This window comes from Taeniopygia guttata, chromosome 2 (genome assembly GCF_048771995.1).
Source record: "Taeniopygia guttata chromosome 2, bTaeGut7.mat, whole genome shotgun sequence".
Taxonomy (NCBI): domain Eukaryota; kingdom Metazoa; phylum Chordata; class Aves; order Passeriformes; family Estrildidae; genus Taeniopygia; species Taeniopygia guttata.
In genome coordinates, this window is record NC_133026.1 from 58,805,653 (window position 1) to 58,826,172 (window position 20,520).

The 20,520-nt window shown below is 36.4% G+C and overlaps 1 long non-coding RNA gene across 3 annotated transcripts; it reads right to left on the minus strand.

Annotated features, from left to right (window-relative positions):
- Positions 1–16,620: 16,620 nt before the first annotated feature.
- On the minus strand, positions 16,621–19,231 carry LOC115493743 (uncharacterized). 3 transcript variants are annotated; one of them, XR_012053849.1, is made up of 5 exons: positions 19,080–19,231; positions 18,814–18,928; positions 18,639–18,719; positions 17,735–17,864; positions 16,621–17,171 (listed from the first exon to the last, which is right to left on the minus strand). It is a non-coding gene; the product is annotated as an uncharacterized lncRNA (long non-coding RNA). The 3 variants fall into 3 exon arrangements; XR_012053850.1 differs by having other exon boundaries at positions 18,814–18,923; positions 19,080–19,223; XR_001122800.5 differs by lacking the exon at positions 19,080–19,231 and having other exon boundaries at positions 18,814–19,073.
- Positions 19,232–20,520: the final 1,289 nt, after the last annotated feature.

Sequence of the window (20,520 nt, forward strand, 5' to 3'; positions counted from 1 at the left end):
TCAGGTGAGGAAGAATTCTTCTTCTGTAACAACATTCAGATGGGGGAACAAATCTACTATACTTCCTTTCAGACATCTCCTTCTTCCTTTTAAGCAAGAAAATTGCACAGGCACTGAAGTAGTCTCAGTGCTGAAACTATTTCGCTACCAAGATATACTGCAGAATATAAAACAGTGCAAAAATTCCAGACAAGAACAGATGCCAGGACTGTGGGGCAAGTATAGCAATTATCAGATACTCAGCTAAATGACTGAGGTCATATTAAACAGCCATTCAGGGAAAAAAAAAAAAAAAAAAAAGGAAGAAAAAGGAAGGCAAATTGTAGTCCCTATATCTCAACTGGAAAGATTAGAAGAACCTAAGCAAAAAATTTGGAAGGAAAACTTACAGTTTCTGTGTTGAATATTGTTTTTAGTTTTTCTCTTCTTATATCTGTAAAATATGAAAAAATAGCAAACCTAATCCTTTCTATCAGCTAAGTGTGTGTGGCTGAATTTCCTGGGTGGAAAGGGAATGCAAGAGTTAAGCAACTGATTTTAACCTTCTAAGCTAAGATCATTTATGCAAAGCCTGAAATGAATTTTCAAGACTGACTATTTGAAGATTAGCAATAGTTTAAAAATGAAAGATCTGGCATAACCTTTGCTGTACAGAGCACATGACTGATGATATGAATAAAGACAGGGAAAATTGAGAACATTCAAAGATGTTTTAAACTAAAACAGAGAAAACAACAGCTTGAAAGGATGGGAAGCGCACTTTAGTGGTTATTAATGTTTCCTGGTTTTTTGGAGATTTTTGGGGTTTTTTGTACAGCACAGTCTCTTACACTTCCTGTGATGTTGATGACAGAACACAAAACCAGCTCAGAAGTACAGTACAGCTCCCAGCAGCCTGACTTGAAACTCTAAGCTTCAAAAGGGCTAAGACTGAATCGATCAATCGATCATCCCCGTCCGGTTTCCTCGCACACATACACTTGTCTTACACCATATGAACATTCAGTGTGGAAGAAAATGTCATCTTTTCAATTTCATTATCTCAGTTGTTCCAGGTGGTTCCAGTAAAGTATTACACTCTGACAACCTCCGACACTTTTGCATGTTGAAAGGACACTAACATGTGTTAATGTACACATGCTTGTACAGAGCAGATTTCCTCTGTGTGGTAGTGTCATGTCATGGCTCCTCCAATATCAGCTCTGTGAAATGAATGGATAATTAAGGAAAAATGGTGACATTGTTTATACAGATCAGTGGTATTTTCTTACATATTTTACAGGAGAATTCAACTAACTTCACTTTCAGAGCAATTTGAAAACCATTGGGGTTCATAGTAGGCTCCTTCCAAGTATAATGGAATTACAGTTAAAGAAATTTTGGAAGCTGAATTTCCTTGTGTGATCTTTTTTTATTTATTTACTTTAAAAATATATTCTTCAAACTTTAAGAAACATTGTTTGGTTTAGTTTTGGGGTTTGTATTTTAAAATAGAGAAAAAAATGAATTACTGTTCTATTCATGCTCCTTCCGTTTCATCTCCTACTTCAACACCCTGTAGCAAAAAAAAAAAAAGGAAAAAAAAATCTCAAACCTATAGTGTTCCCATGGGCAACAAAAGCTTGAAAAGAAGCAGCAACATGTTGGTAATAAAAAAATTTCAAAGGACCATATTTCAAGCTGTGGGAGTGCAAGGAACATAATTTCTTGTATAAAATGCACATAATCTCCTGTGAATGGCAGTTCAGGAGACTGCATATGCTCCTCTCCTACTTCATAGGAATTATCTAGCAGATATAAATGAAGGCAGTTTTGATAACTAATGTAATAAAATTCCAAAGAGTAGGGGTGGGCAGCTCAAGCTGACATTTTAAGATTTCACGAGGGAGGCTGATGGGTGAAAGAAGGGGGAATGTCAGTTTGGTACAGACAGAAACTTAATTTCTTTAGTTTGGATGAATTCCAAGCAGAGTTATAGCATTTTTACCATCCTTCTATTTCTTATACAAAGCAAAGAGTTTTCTTCTGTTTACTTAAGTGCACTGAGATGAAAAAATCCAGAGGCTTACAAGACCACAGCTGTCTTCTCTTCAAATACTGGTTGAACACTTTGATGAAGGGTAGTGTTGTTTGCTTTCTGTGCACTGCAGGTTAAAATTAAGCAGGTTGTTCGCAGGACATAATTTCTCTAGGGATGGTGTTTCCTGGTTGAATTAAAATATAAATAAAAATTCATAGTTAATTTAATTTATTTTTCCCACATCCCAAATACTTTGATATTTAGTCTAAATCAGGGTTTGAGTCCAGAGACCTTTAACTCAGGCAATATTATTCTTCAAAATTATAAGTAATTAAGAGTAAATTTATGGCAGATTAAGGTCTCTTTTAATTTCCCTTCTTTGTATATTTTAAAGGCCTGGTGCTCTGAATCACTACTTTCATCACTTTTCATCGTCCAAGTATGTAGTCCTGACACAGATGGTCTTGATTCATGCCACCCTTTCCAGCATTTTCATTAAGATTTATTGACCAAGTAAGAGCTGATTGCATGAATAGGGCTTGTTCTACCATCTCGTGTCACTCATCTTCCTGTTTCTTCCTTCTGCACTCTTTATTTTCCCTGTCTACATGAAATTCTTTCTCAGTCAGCGTAGGAAGGTTCTCAACAGTTTTTTGCAGCCCTGCTTATTCACCTCTGCAGCCTAGGCTATGATGAGGGGTGAGGGATACTTCTTTTACTATGAGGGATACGTGACCCTGGCACAGGTTGCCCAGCAAAGTGATGGATGCCTTATTTTTGGAAGCATTCAAGGACTGGTTGGATGGGGACTCTGAGAAATCTGATCTAAACAAAGGTGTCCCTGATCTTGGAAGGGATGGGGGAGGGTGTGTTGGAACCAGATGATCTTCAAGGTCTCTTCCAACCAAAAACATTTTGATTCTGTGTTTCTATTTGATTTGTGCAGCTCAGGACCTGAGCAAGAGTAATCTTAAATGAGACAGGCCTGTCATTTGCATAGAATATAGTACTTAATCCCTAAAAAAATGAGGTGAAGAGACCAACATTTCCAAAATGGACCATGCTTGTGATCTTACATAAAATCTTATGTATGCTCAGGTGAACAAATGGCAGTTTGAGGAATGGATGTAGCTGTGTAGCTCCAACAAACCTTATTGACTTGACACCCAACAAACAAACCTAATTTTTCATGGTTCTTTGGGGTTCTCTGGGAAACAGTGATGTCAACAGGGCTGTGCATAGCCCATACTTATCCCCTCCTCAGCTGAGCTTCTTTGGACACTTTGAGCATCAAAGCTTTGTGTTTATAGATATTTTTGGTGTAAGAAGAGTAGAAGTGACAGATGGTGTAAAATTTATAATAGTGGAGTTTGGAAGCACTATGATTATGTAGTGGTTTTTATAGCACATGAACCTTACATCTTTAACTTTTAAGAAACCTCAGTAACATATATACCTAAATATATACTAACCTACATAGATATTGGCATATATATTGATGGTATAAATTCAAGGAAGATGTTTGTGATGCACAAGATCCCATAAATAAGTTATGTAAAAAATACTGCACTTAATTCTTTGTGTACTTCATCGACTAATAATTTCTTGTTGGAAAATGTTGATTCTGAAACAGTCATCTGTACACTTAGGGAGACAATCTAAATTTGTGCTGATTGTAGGAATTTTACTTTCAGAAAATATGGACATTCAAGTTCAGGAACTATGCTTTTCTTCACACTAAAGGAAGAGAAAAAGTAAATCAAAGTATAGATTCAGCAGTCTCCTCAGGAAGTCTGTTACTGATGTCCTCGAAACACATTAGTGATGTCCCTTTTTTGTAGAATGGCAGGTGTGAAGGACATGCTGTGGAGCTTACTTGTAGAACAGTATTTACACCAAAAACTGCTGGGTAGACTGCATTGGTGTGAAGAGAAAGACTTTCTGTGCTCTTCTAATATCATTATCTCTTCTGATTAGGTTATAATGCAAATATGATCGAAGACTCACAGCTTATCTGTAGTATTGACATTCCCAACACTGACATTCTCAAGTCAATATACTAATATTATAATACACTTCCTGTGAGTTAAGAATAAATTTTCTATTCACAAAACTTTAAAAAAAAAAGGTATGAAAACTAATTCTTTAAAAAATCAGTACTTGAAAGTAAGTCCTTGGATAACAAGTTTCTTCACACACCTGCAAAAATTGGAGATAGCAAGTTCCTTGTACTAGAGGAATATGTGTATGGATATTTATGAGACTTTTGGAAGAGAGAAGAAATGCAAGGGAAAACAAATTTTATCTGATGTGAGAAAGTTTGGGATATTTTTCTATAGGTGTTTTTAAACATATATAAGACATACTTCTGAATTAGTTATTTCGTAGTATATGAGGTGGCTGTCTGTGAAGATGAGGAAAGCACTGGTTATTGTGTACCTTCTGTTAGGGGCTTCTGGTCTGTCCCTTTTGGCACTAGGTCCCACAGTCAGGGAAGCAAATTTGACTCATGGGGTCAAATAGTACTGCATAGTTGGTGCAGGATTATTGCCCTACTGCTGCCACACCAGTCAGGTTCATCAATGGGGTCTGAAACCTCTTCCTCCACCCCTCCTTCCCATGGTTTTGGCTTCCAGTGCTTAAAGCCAACTTTGATTTAATGCAGCTGTGGAATCTTGGATCAGACTTCTGGGAAAGATGCGGATGTCAGAGTTTTGAATGAAGAAAGGTTCTGGCCTCTCTTTGTTTGGAGCAGTGTTGAAGGTTTCTCGTCCAAGCTACATTGTTGATGTATCTGTGCCTGATCATGTACCCTGCTCATTCTGATCCTGACCCATGGACCTGACTTTCCAGCTTGACCTCAGATCTCCCTGGTCACCATGGACATGTTTAGTGTTCTGGACAGTTGCCTGATTACCATCCTCTGTTCTGCTTTGCAATTCTTGTTCAGTTTCTGTGAGACTGCCTTTGTTAGTGAGGGCACAGCCCTGCTAGTTTTGTTGTCTCAACTTCCAGTACTCCTTCCCATCTGGAGAATAACCAACCTTGCTTCTCCCTAACAGCGCTCTCAAACAACCCAGTCAAATTATTTGCCTTTCCCATGTTGCTCCTTTTTCTCAACAAACAAGCTGTACTTTTTACTCTTTCTTTGCTCAACAGGTTTTGCAGATTTTTCACCCTTATATGGTCTTAGAATCGTAGTCTTTGGTTTTAGACATTGGCCCCAGTAAACTTGTGCTTTCCTGTCTTTTGACATCTTCCACCCAGAATGAGTCCTAGAATCAGAGAATGCTTTGAGTTGGAAGAAACCATAAGGATCACATAGTTCCAGCCTTGCTGCCACAGTCAGGGCTACCCTTGGCTACACACATTGTTCAGGCTACCATCCACATTTCTATCACACTCACAGGATTTGGGAATAGAGTTGGCTCTCTGCCTGTATACTTTAGCAACTTGCTTAAGAAATGTTTTCAACATAGCTTCCAACATGTTTTAGAGTGAGGTTTGTGAGATATGAAGTGGGTGGAAAATTTACTCTCTGTGCTCAAATTGTGGTGAACAACCTTAGCAAATTCTACTGTCATCTGGTTACTTAGTGGTGTTCTTTCCAGTAGATACAGAGGCCAAATCTGTGCAATATTTTTTTAGTTAATAATTGGATGATGCAAGACATTACATTCCACACTTTTCAAGACAATACAAAACTGTCTAATCATCAAAGGGCAGAGCTGAAATAAGGATGTAAGTAAGGTGGAAAAATAGGCTAATAGGAACCTCATTAATTTAAAATGGAATTGCCAAGACCTCCACTTGGGAGAAATAACCCCATAGGCCAGTAGAGATTATGATTTATTCTGAGTATTCCAGCAGTATGTAATTTTTAGCAAAATATTGATTAAAATAATATATGCATTGATAAGCATCTGTGATATTCCATTGCAGTGTAGAATATTATAGCTAAATCATTATGTATTATAACTTGAGCCAACAAATATTCATGCACTTTTGCAATTTTTAGCCTTCCAGTTTGCAACTTTAATAATAACAACCTTACAAAAACCATGTTTCTTTTTCTCCAGTCTGAAGTTAGTAGCTTCTTAATTGCTGAGTACTTTCAGCAGGATAGTATTTAAGCAGAATTATGCCAGTGCATATATTGGTTTATTTGTTGTTCAATACCATTGCTTAACAGATGTCTGATTTAATTATAGGCACCTCATATACATTTTCATTGGTGTCATGAACCTACCTCTATGGTCTCAGCATTTCTAAGCAACATTGCAGCCAACTAATGCAGTAGAACCATATAAAAGACCAGTTTTCTTCTGTATTCTCCTTTCCTTTCCCCTGCCAGCTCCAAAAAGCAGTAACCCAATAACATGCCTTTCCCTGTCAGCTAGCTGTATGTCCATCCTTGTAACCACACTTCAAAATGTTTTTGTTGTACGGGTGAAGGAAGACCATGTTTGATTGAAACACTGGTTGCATTTAACTACTGGATGAGTTGCTGCTAATATATTACATTTCAGTTAAGTCACTACAGAGATGAGGCTCTCAGTGAGAAAGCATTTTTTTTTCTTTTTGAAGTCTTCAAGATGCTGTATTTTTCAATGTTGTTCCGTGATCAGGGCACTAAGGCATGAATGGAGAAACTGAGGGACTGTGCTTTCTGTTCTAGCTTGAAAAAGGGATGTCAGGGTCTCAGGTCCTCCATTTGTCAAGTGAATACCATACACTTGCCTTTCTCCAAAATAGGCTCAGATATTAATGCACAAATGTAACATGTTCTTAAATAAAATTCAAGTTAACTGGTAACTTAGAATACTTCAGTATCTGTTATTCTGAATTATACTTCTGTAGCTATTCTGCTTCAGACCAGGTTCAATTCAATATTCCGAAATGCTTCCAGTAAAGGACAGGGGGATGTGTTTCTGTAGGCATCAAGTTTAAGCACAAGAGAACTACTGAGAGTTATTAATACCAGAGAAAAAGGAGCTACTCATTACTTGGGAGAAAACCCACAATACTTTGATACTGCAAAGATGGTAGAGGCTGAGAGGGGAAAAACAAATCCTTTAAAATCCATTTCTGCTGTATTAGCAGATTGAGAGCATCAGCAGTATGTAAATCAGAGTGTTTTACTGAAAGAGTAGAAAGAAAAAATAAAAGCAGAATAACTGTCAGGAAGCATAATATTTGCTAGTATAAATTAGTATTTATTACATTTATATTATTTGGAATCAAGAACTGTGAATCCCAGAAATTGCGTGACATGAGAATATGGCTGATTCTCTTCTCTCCCTTCCTGTGTCCTTTTATTTAATCTTTTTGTACCCACTGAACCATTGAATCAGAATATCCTGAGTTAGAAGGGACCGACAAGGATCATCATGTAGCCTGCACAGAATATGCATGTTAATTGGATAAACTGACTGCAGCATGAGATAATAAAAGGCTGAAGTACAGTATGGTGCCTTGTGTGAGGTTTTCAAAGGTATTGTCACTATCTAAAGTGAATATGGACTGTGGTGCACAGGTACTGAAAAATAAAATGCTAATGCTGCAGTCTTCAATTCTATACTGTCAGCCTGAATTTGGCAGTGTTGGATTCTCAGAAGACATCACCACTTCAACCACTTTCACCTAGAGTGAATGGAAATTGCATGTAGCTGAAAACCCAAATGACACAAAAGCATGCAATTTAAAATGAGATGACAGAGATTCAAGTAAAGGTGTTTACTTTGCCATATCTTCCACAAACTGCTTGTGAGTCAGGCAAGTTAAGACAGACTCCCTGTTAAAAAAAAAAAACCCTCAAAAAATAACCCCACACATTACTTTCCCCTTCTGTTTCTCTTCCACTATATGTCCACATGAATGTAACCGCTTCAAGTCCAAGACTATCTTACATGGTCATCCAAGGTGTTATAAAAGAGATATTTCATTTTTTTAATAAACCTTTGCATATCAATCAAGAAAATCCACATCTCGTTATTGACTTTACCAGCACTTATAACACCTCTAAGTGATGATAAGTATTGTATTCTTTGTAATTCTGAGGGGAGTTGCACCAAAATGAAGAATTAATTGGAAGTCAGACAAAGATATACATTTACCCAGAAGCATCAGGTATAAGAGAGTAAAAGTTTGGAAATAAGTGAAATTTTGCTTATACCCTATTGCTAAATTACCAGTGGACACAAGGATTTAATCCTCTTTTACTTTAGTGCTCATAGGTTGCAGAAATGTGTTTACATGTTCACTTAACCCACTGGGTTAAAATAAAAATAATATACAAAATGGTATCTCGTGCCTGATACCAAGCAACCAAGAATTTTCTTAGTCCAATTTGTAGGTCAGATCCTTCTTTCTCTCAAGTCAATTCCCCATTGATCACACTGAAGTGGGGAAGGGAGCGGTGGGAAACTTTCACATTTAAAATTATGTGGAGACATTTTCACTCAGATTAAATGGGACTCAAAAGTGGCTATTTATATGCATGAGACCAACACAAAGTGCATATTCTGCCTCAGGATTAAAGCATTTAGTTTTTCAAGAGGGAATAGTTCATTGATCAATGCTTTATGCCCACATTTCTCATGTTGATAGAACTTTGCCCATGAACTCTCATTAGATGTCCTGATTCCAACTTAAAACTTAAATTTGATTTCAATGCCAGCAGTAAGATGTCATGAAGAAAACAGATTGCTCCACATATTCATCTAAATACAGATCAAAACTAGGTATATATCAACAGCATTTCATCATCAATAACATGTGCCACCAAGATGAATTGATGCTGAAGGCTGCAATTTCTAATCACTAATAATAATGTTTGCAATTAATTGTATGTACAGCTAAGTGTGTCTCAGTTTATTTGCTAAGGCAATTTTGCTAAACCAAGTAATTTTACTTCTACATACAAACACCGGAAAAGTTGTGCCTGTTAACAAGACTAGTTTCACTTGTCTAATATATGATCTCACAGTTAACCAGTCTGATAATTTAATTTCATGCTACAACTGCTTTATGCTGAATATTTTATATAAAGAAGATTAAAAGTTTGACATTAGAGCATTTCCCCCAAATATATTTCATTTTCCTGATCATCTTCTGTCGTAACAGTACAAACTGGTATTTTACAGTAATTTTTTCACCAAAAAAAAAAACCCAAAAACAAAACAAAATCAAAAACAAACAACAACAACAAAAAAAAAAAAACAAGCAAAAAGAAACATGGAACTCATTGGCTGCAGAGATCCAAAACAGCAAAAAGGAATTTTTTTAGACAACATTCAGTGATTTAATGTCAATTGTGTGGCTACATTCTTACACTGATCTGAATTCATTCCTTTCATTACAGGCCCTTTTAACAAGTTCCTGCCAAATAGGATGTGAATAAGTTGTAGAGGTATGGTTCGGAAACCAATTCACATAGTATTTTGATGAGTTGCTGTACATACCATTTCACCCTTCAGAAGTTGTGTATTTAGTTTAGTTTCAGAATACATTCTAGTCTAAATCCCAAATTTCTCACTACTAAACACTAAAATATGCTTAATGTACTCAATATGTCTGTTTCTTCAGTCAGAGGCTCCCTGCCATATTCCAAAAGTATTGGACCTGATACTGGATAATACTCTCAATTCTGCTGTGAGTCACTACTGTGTGCTGCAGCTGACCCATGAACTGCTTCCGAGTTCTGTACCTGAGAGCCACGACATTTCACAGACACAAGCTCTGAAATCCCTCTGACTTAAGTTATTAATCTCAATTTGTTTTAATATAAATCACAATGTTAGAAATAAGCTACCTTTGAACAACTTTGTAGAAGGTTAAATAGCGTAAATAGATCTGTATTTTTAGGACAACAGCACTACATCATCAGAAACCATTCTGACTAATAAAAAGCTATTAGTCTACCAAAACTGTAATGAGATCATGATTAATAAACACCCCTGAAAGGTCCGTATCAAAGTCAAGGCTTTTCTGTGATAAATGTAAACATGCAGACCTTACTTTGCCAAAAGCTGTGTGTTCCAGTTATCCAGCTCTACTGATTGATTTGTTCATTAGACTAATAAATAATTTATCACCTTGAAGGGGACAATTCATTATACAGATAACATGAACAAGTAATTTTAAGCAGCCAAATCTTTAGAAGAATTAGCAGTGTTAACAGTGCCATGAAGTCTGATGTCATGAAGGTGCAGAATCCAGACCAGCATAAAAAAAATTGAAATTGTTATAAAAGCAGGTAATTTCAGATAGCTTCCAAGCAATTTCCCATGGGTATTCACAGTGCAGCTCTATCAGAAATCTCATGTCTCATAGTATCTTTAGGTCCTTTTAACTATCCTGCCCTAGGAACTATAGTAAGCTATGAGCTTTCTTAGAAATAGGCACAGAAATAAATTACAGTTTGTAATATACCCCATTTTCTAAATTAGGGATAAAATCTGTGATATTTACAGTATTGATTATTTTATTCTATGATTTTCTTTCCTAAATACCTGTATGATTTTTCCTAGCAACAAGTGATAGAAAAAAATCATATACTAATCAGGCAGAGGGGGTCTTTTCTTCAAGTGTAGGAACTATCATTGTAAAAACTACATTGTAACTCATTCTCTAGAATTTCTTATGCATTTAAAATTTAAAAAAGGTGGAGATAAGGACAGTTGTATCATGGCAACACATTAGGGGATAAATTAGACACAATTAATCATCACAATTTCCCCTAATAGGAACAAAAGAGATTATTATTTTTATTATTATTATATCAGTTTTATAGCTTCTTTTGTAAAACTTCAAATGCATGTAATAGTCCCTTTGTTTAAGATGGAAAAAAGCCTACAAATAAGTGTCTTTGTAATTAAATGTGTAATGGGTCTAAGAAAAATTATTGTTCAACTTCATTCATAAAATTGATAGCCCCACAGCCTAGAGCCATTTAGCCAAGTTTTCTCCCTCAACCATGCACAAGAACAGAGATATTTTATTTTCCTCATCTTTTTTTTACAATATTTAATTTTATTTCCCCCAGCAATAAAAATGCACTGAAGCTTGGGTAATTCACTGCAATACAGGAAACTGGGCACATTTAGAGAATGACTTGCTGTGTTTCATCTACAGTGAAAGTCCTTACTTTCTTGGGAATTTGTATCTACAACACCAAGCATATCACCACTCTTGGAATGCCAGCAGCCTAGTCTCAGTCTAGTTCAAAATAACAAACATTATTTGTCATCACTTACACACTACTTTCCTGAATCTATCAGATATTTCCTCGAGGCAATATCTCTGTACAGCATTATATTGTGTTGCACATTACAACATCTGTGACTATAAGCCTGTGATGATCAAAGATTGTGTTCTTTGAGACCCCTGATTTTTTTCATCTTTTTCCCCCTGAATCACAGATCTGGCTTGGTGAATACTGCTTTTCCTGCTTTTTCTGTCATTATCCTAGAATCTGATCTGCAGGTTCAAGTGCAGTATATTCCTTTCCGTTTTTGTAGTTGAAGCAGATGAGGTTGTTGTTGCTTATTCAAAACAGCAGCAGGATGATTCAAAACTGGGATACTTCATGCAGATACTTCATATTGCCATTTATATGACTTCTACTTTCATTCAGGGAGACTCACAAAGGCAATGTCTCAAAAGACGCTGTAGCAGTATGATTTGGACAGGATCCAGAATAATAATGCTGGGAGAAAGCTGGAGAAACCAGGTGGTAGCACAGAAGCTGATAGTCTCCTTCAGACCCAATAGAAACTTCAGGGAACTAAATCCCTGCCTTCTGGTGCAGGGTGAAGTAACTTGTATCTGGTGGAATTATTCCAGAAACTTTATAACACAGGGAGCAATTGTTATCCAAACCAAAGCTAAAACACTTCTTTCTCTCTTGTGAAAAATGTGGCCTCTTGGGATGATGAATCCTATTTGCTTCTATGAACCTGCATTGATTCTGAGTGTCACTAGGCAGATATGGTGCACTAGGCAGAATAAGATAAAGGAAAACATATTTTGTATCGATATTGAAAAAACCCCAAACCACCTAATTTATGTTGAATTTCCTCTGATGTGCTTTAATTACCTAAATATAAGAGTTAAAATTTTTCCCATTATGAAAAAACATTTAATCAAACTGTGTTTGCCAGGTGGATGTCTTCCATAATGCTTTATTTCCATATACTACTCCTTAGTTATTAGAGAGAAAGAGAGAGAGAGAAAGAGAGAAAGAGAGAGAGAGAGAGAGAAAGAGAGAAAGAGAGAGAAAGAGAGAGAATTTTATATCCAAGGGATGTGACCATGGAATGAGCAGAACAAATTAAACTCTGAACAAAGGTTTCCTCCAAATAAGTCACAGTGCAAGCAGTAACCAAGAAGAAATGGGATAAGAGCTGATAAGAAGAAAGCTTGCTTTATTGATTTTTTTATCTCTACCCCCAATTAGGTTAGGTAGATTCTATTCATCTGCTGACTTAAATAGATATGAATGTGAATTCTCTAGGGTATTCCTAAGAAGTTTTCAGTAACAATGTTTCCATATCACTGCACTAAGAGGGTTTGGAGGTAGCTGACAGCTGTGGGTATATAAATTAAATGGAATATTATTGATGCATTTGGAAAAACAAAAACCAACAAAACCTAGACAACACATTTTTTCATCCAATTGCGGCTTTACAAAATAGATCCATGGTGTAAAAAGCAACATTGTTTCATATTTTATAGCTCCAGATTTATGAAAACATGACTCTTTATAACTCCATAAAGTAAAATCATTTGCTTTTAGAGTGACCCACATATTATGTTCACAGTATCTTATCTATAGAAAAAGTGTCTCAAAATCTGTTTCTCCATGATTAAGCATTTTTTTAAATGAACTTTTGTCCTTGCTCCTGAACCCTAGCGGGGCAGCTATCCATGCAAAAATTATTATGGCCAGCTCTGGAAATAGGAGAACCTGTTAAGAGAAGCCCTGATCCTAAAAGAGATGGTTGAGAAGCATGAAGCATTTGTGTTTTTTCGAAAATTTCTACAGAATGAAGCTTGAATTTTCTCCTGTGGTAAGGAAGCTCAATCAGAGCCAGGGTTCTTGGTGAAATTAGAAGAATTTGGTGCCTGGAGAAGTGTCCCAATATCAAATGGCTTTGTAGTGAGAAAGGATAAGCCACGGTTTCTGTATGCAAGATGATGGGCACTTTAGACACCTCTGAATAGCAGAAAGAGGCAAAATGCCTCTCCCAGCCCTGCCAGATTGTTTGTGAAGGCAGCTCTGAGAGCTCTGGGGCTGTCTTGGTTGTCACTGAGAGAAGATGGTGAGCTGGGGAAGGCAGCTCAGTGAAACCCACCATGGTCTGGAAGATGAAGGGTTCATGGTCAGCCATGATTGCTTTGTGCAGTAAGGCAGATAGAGGTGGGACAGGTTTCTCCTAAGCCCCTCCGGTCATGTTATTCAAAATACAATTAAATTAGGGAGGAAGAAAAAGGTCTGAACACTATCCTTGGTTGGGACTGAAATGAAAATCCCACAGTGATTTGAGTCCTTGCACAGTATTATGAGCACTTGAAAAATGAAAGGGCAGCATTTCAGAAGTGTCGTCATGGGAACTTTGTCACTGGGGCTTAAAAGAAACATCACTAGATTAAATTAACCCCTTGCGTTCCACATGGGAGAGGGCAGGCTTTGTCAGAACTGGTCAATATCTGCTGAACTTCTCTGAAGAAAAGGGAGGATAAGAAGAATCAGTTTAGAGAACACCAGCCCTGACCTGCTTGTCTACCAGCTTCCTCTGTTTTACGTAACTGTATTGCTTCCTCTGAGGGGCCCCTCATCTCTGCTCTGTTCAGGCTGGATGGGTGGCTGAAATGCCATCTGTAACAAGCACTGTCACGTGCTTTTCTGTGTGATGATTATTGAACCAAAAGAAGAACTCTTCAGTTCTTCTCTGTATTATCTTTTAATAATCTACTAATAACAACAATGTGATAGCAATAGATGCAGCATTTACTCCTTTACAGACAGAATACCTAACTACAGCAGCCTGATGGTCATTACAAACCATTCCAGTTTGCAACAGACAGCTCTTTTGCTGTCATTTCACTGACACTGGTTGTGTGACTAATGTAACTTAAAATACTTGCATGCTTACTTCACATCCACTTACACAGGCCAATGAGTGTTCTGTTTATTTATTTTGCAGGAATTTTTAGCATCAAGAATAAAGGAGATTTTTTCCTTTGGTTTGGATCAGGCTTTTTGTCTTGAAAAAGTCCGTACATTAATTCTGCATGCTTGCTAAATTAATTTTGAAAGCGAGGATATACTATTATTACAGCAAGTTTGCTGGTAAAATGTGATAAGGGGAATGCTGCTCTTCCAGCTGTCTGCCAACGACTCTGGACAGTAAGAACATGCCCAATGTGGTGTTGCAGAAGCTTAGCAAAAAAAAAAAAAACCAAGGTTTTGATTTTTAGAAATATTTGTTTTGACTCAGTGGTTTACACAGCTTGTGGGAATGAAAGCACAAAGGTTACATTACTTGATGTTCTTCCATCTCTCAAACATGCTCAAAGCTCCTTCCCTGTTCTCTTCGTAGAAGGCAGTAATAATAGACACCCAAAGAGTATCTATTATAATGATAAAACAATAAGTTTAATTTAATATATTTAGGTTTTTAAGTGCTTTGCGGTTTTTGGTTTTTTTTTTTTTTGCTATATTGCAATCATGCCTCTTAGAAATAGAAAGCCCTGTAATTATGTTTAGATTTACCAACCAATTCCATTGAATGGGAGACCAGGGAGGTCACTACACTACAACCTCTGGGTATTGCAGACATTTTAAACACCTGCACTGCATTATTAGAACTGTCACATAGAACTAGAGAGCTTTGAATACCTTTTATCATTCATGCAGGTTACAACTGATGAGATGAGATGTGAGTGGGTTTAGAGTGATGCTTCTCTTTTCTCTTTCCTTTTTTTTTTTCCTGAAAAAACACAGCACATAAACACTGTATACTTTTCCTGTCAATAAAAATTTGAAATTACACAGACTTAGAACATAAGATGTTTGATCCCTTACTATAAATTTTTATACCATGAGTTATTTGCTGGGCTTTTCTAAGCTGATTCAATATATACCAAAAATACATAAAGCATTTGGATTAAAACCAGCTTTTCTTTCCTTTCTTGATTGCACAGCTTTTCATACCCCTAAAAGATTCCTTTCCTATTTGGAGTATAGAAGCTTTTATATGTGTATGTACATATATTTTCTTCTTCTTTGTGTGGTTTCTTCTCCATTTAATATATGGTTTCTTATTTTTCTATTATAAACTTTTATGGATTCTGCAATGTTTAATTACTATTGACTTAAAAACTGTTGCCAGCTTCAGGAATTTTGGCTCTCTTTCAGAGAAGTTCTTAAATATATGTTTAATTTTATATCAGATTGTATATTCAAAGCCTACTAATATAGCTCAGAGAATCTGCAAATAGTCCCTTATGTTGTGACTTTTAAGAGCAGCTAGAGAGAACAAAAGCTTGAAAAGTGTTTACAGCAAATGTGAAGATCACAGATCTCCATTCCTAAGAGAAATAAATGGATGCAAATTGAATACTGAATACTAACACAATTTAATTAACACAGTTTTTATTTAGCTTAGTCATGTTCTTCCATTAGCAATGTATTAAAGTGAATTGTAATCCTGAAAGGAATTTTTACTTACTTACTCTAGTTCTGGGAAAACCTCAACTTATCTTTAGCCACAGGTTCCTGCCTTTATTTTAGGGTTCAGTTTTGCATAGAAGGATGTGTACAGTTTGGAGGTAGTGGACATTTTATAACATTCTGCATAGGACAGTTTACCTGAGAATTTCTGGACGAGAATTACCTCCCCAGAAATAAGGGGCAGTAATGTACACATGGAAGATCAAAGAAAACAAAAGAATTTGAGAAGAGATAAAAAATGATGGGGAAAATCATATAATAGAACCATAAAATGGTTTGGGTTGAAATGGACCTTAAAGACCATCTAGTTCCAGCCCCACTGCCATAAATAGGGACACCTTCCTTTAGATCAGGTCGCTCAGAGCCTCATCCAACCTGGTCTTGTGTATCTATATTCAAAGAAAAGCATATCCATCAATTTATCTGTGTTTTGAGGTTTATTTATTTATTTTTATTTTGTTTTATAAAAACATGTCTGCTGACACTTCTAGTTAGTCTGAACTCTTACTGTGAGTCTAAATGCTTTAGATACACACCACTGAAGGAACAATCAGAGTTCAGTATAAAACACTCAATTTTTATGTTCTATCTTCACCTTCAAATATTTCTAAATATTTTTTTAATCAACATGAAATATGTCATAAAATGTCTGTAAGGGTTTTTTTGAGGGGTAAGGAGAGGTGAAAGAAAAGAAAGCAAACAAAACCCCTTGTCTAGCCCATACCTTTTGTCCTATTCATTAGAGAACACAACACAAAAATGCCCAACCTTTTTTATACTGGAAAAAACAAAACAAAACAAAACAAAATACAAAAGAACCCAGGTTCGGCTATCTACAAGTTACAGATATTACAGAGCTACATACTAGATCATAGTGTGGCTTTATTGATAATGTATAAAGCTGGAACAGGCTTGTGACACATAAAGGACCACAAGATCAAGGACCAGCAGTTTATTGCCAAATCCAGAAGAAAAAAACAGAGAACAGGAATATTTGAAAAACAGTTCATTGTGTTATATCTGCAACAAATTATCTGCTATTGGGTCTTATTTACAGCTCAGTAAAATCACTGGCATGGGGCTTGGAGTCAACACTGGTCTCTCCACTTAATTTTCATATTATACTGTATCAAGAGATTGAAGACTGTTAACTGAATGCAGCACAAGATTACTAGGCCAGGAAAAGATATTTTATTCCATTTATATAAGATTTTAAAAGTATATTTTCTGTTAAATGATCTTTGGTGAGATTTCAAAAGCCATCACTCACAGGCTCACTTTTCTCTTACAGACCAAATGGTATCATGAAAAGAATAAACATGGTCAGAAATGAACAGTCCATCCCCTGCACAGATGTACAAGGTGATCAGAGAGCGCAGGTGCAGACAGGGCAAGACAGATAGGTAAAGCATCCTGGTAAAGAAAAGAAACACATCATTAGGCATAGGTCATGCTGCAGACTTCTTGATTCACAAAACAGGCAGAAATTGTCAGATAGAATGTGCCTCTTGAGTGCTGTTAGCAAACAAAGTCTGTTATGTTGCAGTATTAAGCCCCTATGAGGTGGTGTGTGGCTGCCCCTGGGGTTTTAAACTGTAAATTACAGGGGCATACTAAACTGGTGTGTGTCTACACAGGTAGTTTCACTTAATTTAACTGTCAATCTAAATCATTTTAACATCATCCCCAAAGTTAAACCATTCATTCTTGGCAGCCTGCCTTTAAGACCTAGTTTTGCAATGAGTCCCTGATGGATCCTGGTTGAAGCTAATGGGGCTGTATACGGCTGTAGAATAGCAATTACATAAAATTCATTAAAGGGCTGGGACTTATTTGGGTAAGCCTAATTCTGATACCTATGCTTATTGGGAGTTCTTTACACAATAATTGTTCCTCTTGACTTTAGTAGGACTGTTTACGGGTTAAAGTACAACTCAGCAAGAATTTGGTTGCATGCAGGTGAAGAAGCTCTTTACCTTGCTGATGTTGCTCGTCCCATCAAAATCAAGGTGGCTATTGATGACTATGGGTTACTGGAATGATGAAGAGTTTGCAGGAGGAGGATATTCTTTCGCCATGGGAATATCAGACATTTGCTTTTAGAGTCTTAGAAAGTCAACCATAGGAAAAAGAAAACTTAAAGAGAGAGAATACTTTTTTTTTTTTAATGCTTGATCCTGTACTTTGGCAATATTCCTAGAAAAACTGTGAATAATTCCTTATGGTCTCCATTTCTGGGTTAGAGAAAACAATTATTACTCTTCAGATGAAAAAGTCCAAAAAAGCAGCTCCTCTCCTAGTCATCTACACTTGCATTTTGCAGAGGAAGGTGCCACTAGTCTGAAATACACACACTTTATGGCATAAATGCTATACAAACTTCATAAAATTTGGATCTGGACACAAAGGTTTATGCTTTCCTGTCCAGATGCAAAGCAATACAGCTGAGCTGATTATTGACAATACCAGACCTACCCATTTTAAGAAGCTAACAGATGACGCATAGTAGCACAATTAAATAAATGGAATTACTTATGTAAGTGCTCTCTCACATAAAACATGTACAACTCAATCTTACCACGATTTCTTCACTATCCTTGCTGTGCAGTGTTAACTGGTGAGTCAGGTCTGTCTCTAAGATGTAACAAAATATTCCATTGTGAAAAGAGAGGATGGCTGACCACAGAGAGAAAGAGTGCTCTGCTTCAAATTATTCTGTTGTCACACAGATTTCAGGTCAGCTGCTTGTTCAGTTGGTTAAATCATATGGGTGATAGAAATTTAAAATAATATATAAGATGAATACAAATAGCTATGAGAACATGCACTCATAATGCATTTGCATTATACCATTAGACATGGATACATTAAGTCTCTCACCTTTAAATTCTGCATTTCAGCTCTTCTTAGAAGGCAGGGATGTCCCAATTTACTTAACTGAGATATATTCTTCTCTCATTCCTATTGGAAAAAAAATCAGAGAAATCATATTGACTTCACTGGAATTATTCTAGATTTGTCTTAAATAAGATAATTCCACACTCTACAAAGAAACCTGGATATAAGTGGACCATCTTCATGACAGATGATCTAATCCTGCTATCTGTGGAGGGTGTTCAAAGAAAGTTGATCCTGGGGATGAATAGCTCCAGAACTGTGGATTTTCTGCCCTTGAGAAAGTGGAAGTAAATCCATGTACTTTAATCTCATTGAACTTTATTCTTTGATTTTCTACCAGTTCATAAAGATACTGGAAAGCATCAGAATATCTGTTCTGCGTAAAGCTGGAAAACTCTGTCTCTCATAAATACTTTTACTTACCACCACACAAAGCCTATTTAATAATATGTATGGCTGTAAGGATCCAAATCTTCAGGATTATATAAGCTTCCATGTATATTAAACAAATCTTTCCATAAAAGGAGGCTATGTTTTCATAACACAGTGAAAGATTTAAAGTATCTGTGTCCCAATAAGAGTCACTTAACACTTTAGAAAACTTACTCCTTCATCATGCTATGAAAATTAATCACAGCATCCATATTCAAATTGTATCCTGAAGTGAGTTGATAATACAAAGGCAAAGGAAAGACAAAGGAGTGATCTTTGAATACTGAATGCATTTATAAGATATTTCACAAACACCTTCAGCTAATAAAATACACATAGAGGAGGAATGATTAAACTAAAATAGTATCAGACCTGAAGTAGGAGTATCAACACAGAAATTCATCATGGGAATTAATTTTGTTGTATGAAGAAGCAGAAGGATGAAACATCAAATTGAATCGCCTACTCCTTTTCCTGTAAGAGCAGGGGAAGATGGCAATGCATTATACAATTATTATTTGATTCAAGACATCACTGTTCTTTGCCTTACCTCTGCTGCAGACTGAGAAAAATCAATGATTTTGTCACTGAACTTCTGTCCTCCATCTGTAAAGCCATAATAATTGCCTATTTCTTGTCTAATTGGGCTACACAGGTGTAAAAGGAAGGACAGTATGGTTCTTATCTCCCTCAGAATCTTTGAGTATTCCTGTAATAAAAATATGAAGAAACATTGTTGTGCCCTCATTTTATCTGTGGAGAGAAAAGGATTTTCCAAACAGCTGAGCTGACACTGTTTGTCCTGTTCTGATTGCCTATCTTTGCTAGACCATGCACTTTTCTATTGACTCTGTACAAACCTTCTGGTGTGTTTTTTGCCCATTTGGACACCTAAGCACCTCTTCTGTGTTTGATGTTAGTATTTTAACTTGATTCCATGTTAAGCCTGTTTATTCATCTTACATATCAAATGACAAAAAGGCAAAAACTTTAGCAGATGGAAGGTTTTCTTGTGTATTTTCTGACTTTCCAGGATACTGATTTCTGAATGGCAGGAAGTGCAGGATATCTGTCTTTCCTGGGGCAGTCCATACAAATGGAAATTATCAGCAAATGCTTCAGAGGTAAACACCTTGGTAGATACAGCTGTACTGATCCAGAGATTAGTTGGAACAGATTGACAGAGCAGTGCTTATGATAAAAGAAAAAAATAAAATCCGAGAGGACTGCAGGAGGGAAGGTGAGGGGAAAAGTGAAAGAAAGGAGCACGTACTCTCTGAAATACCTGGTAGCCCTTATTTCACGCTCAGTTGAGTCTGTTGTGGCCGTAAAAAGGTAGGAAAGCTTTCCTGTATGTGGAACTGTCTGAAGTTTTTTACCCATAATTCACAGAATGACAAACACCTTGAGTCTGCATTTCTTCTTTTCAAAG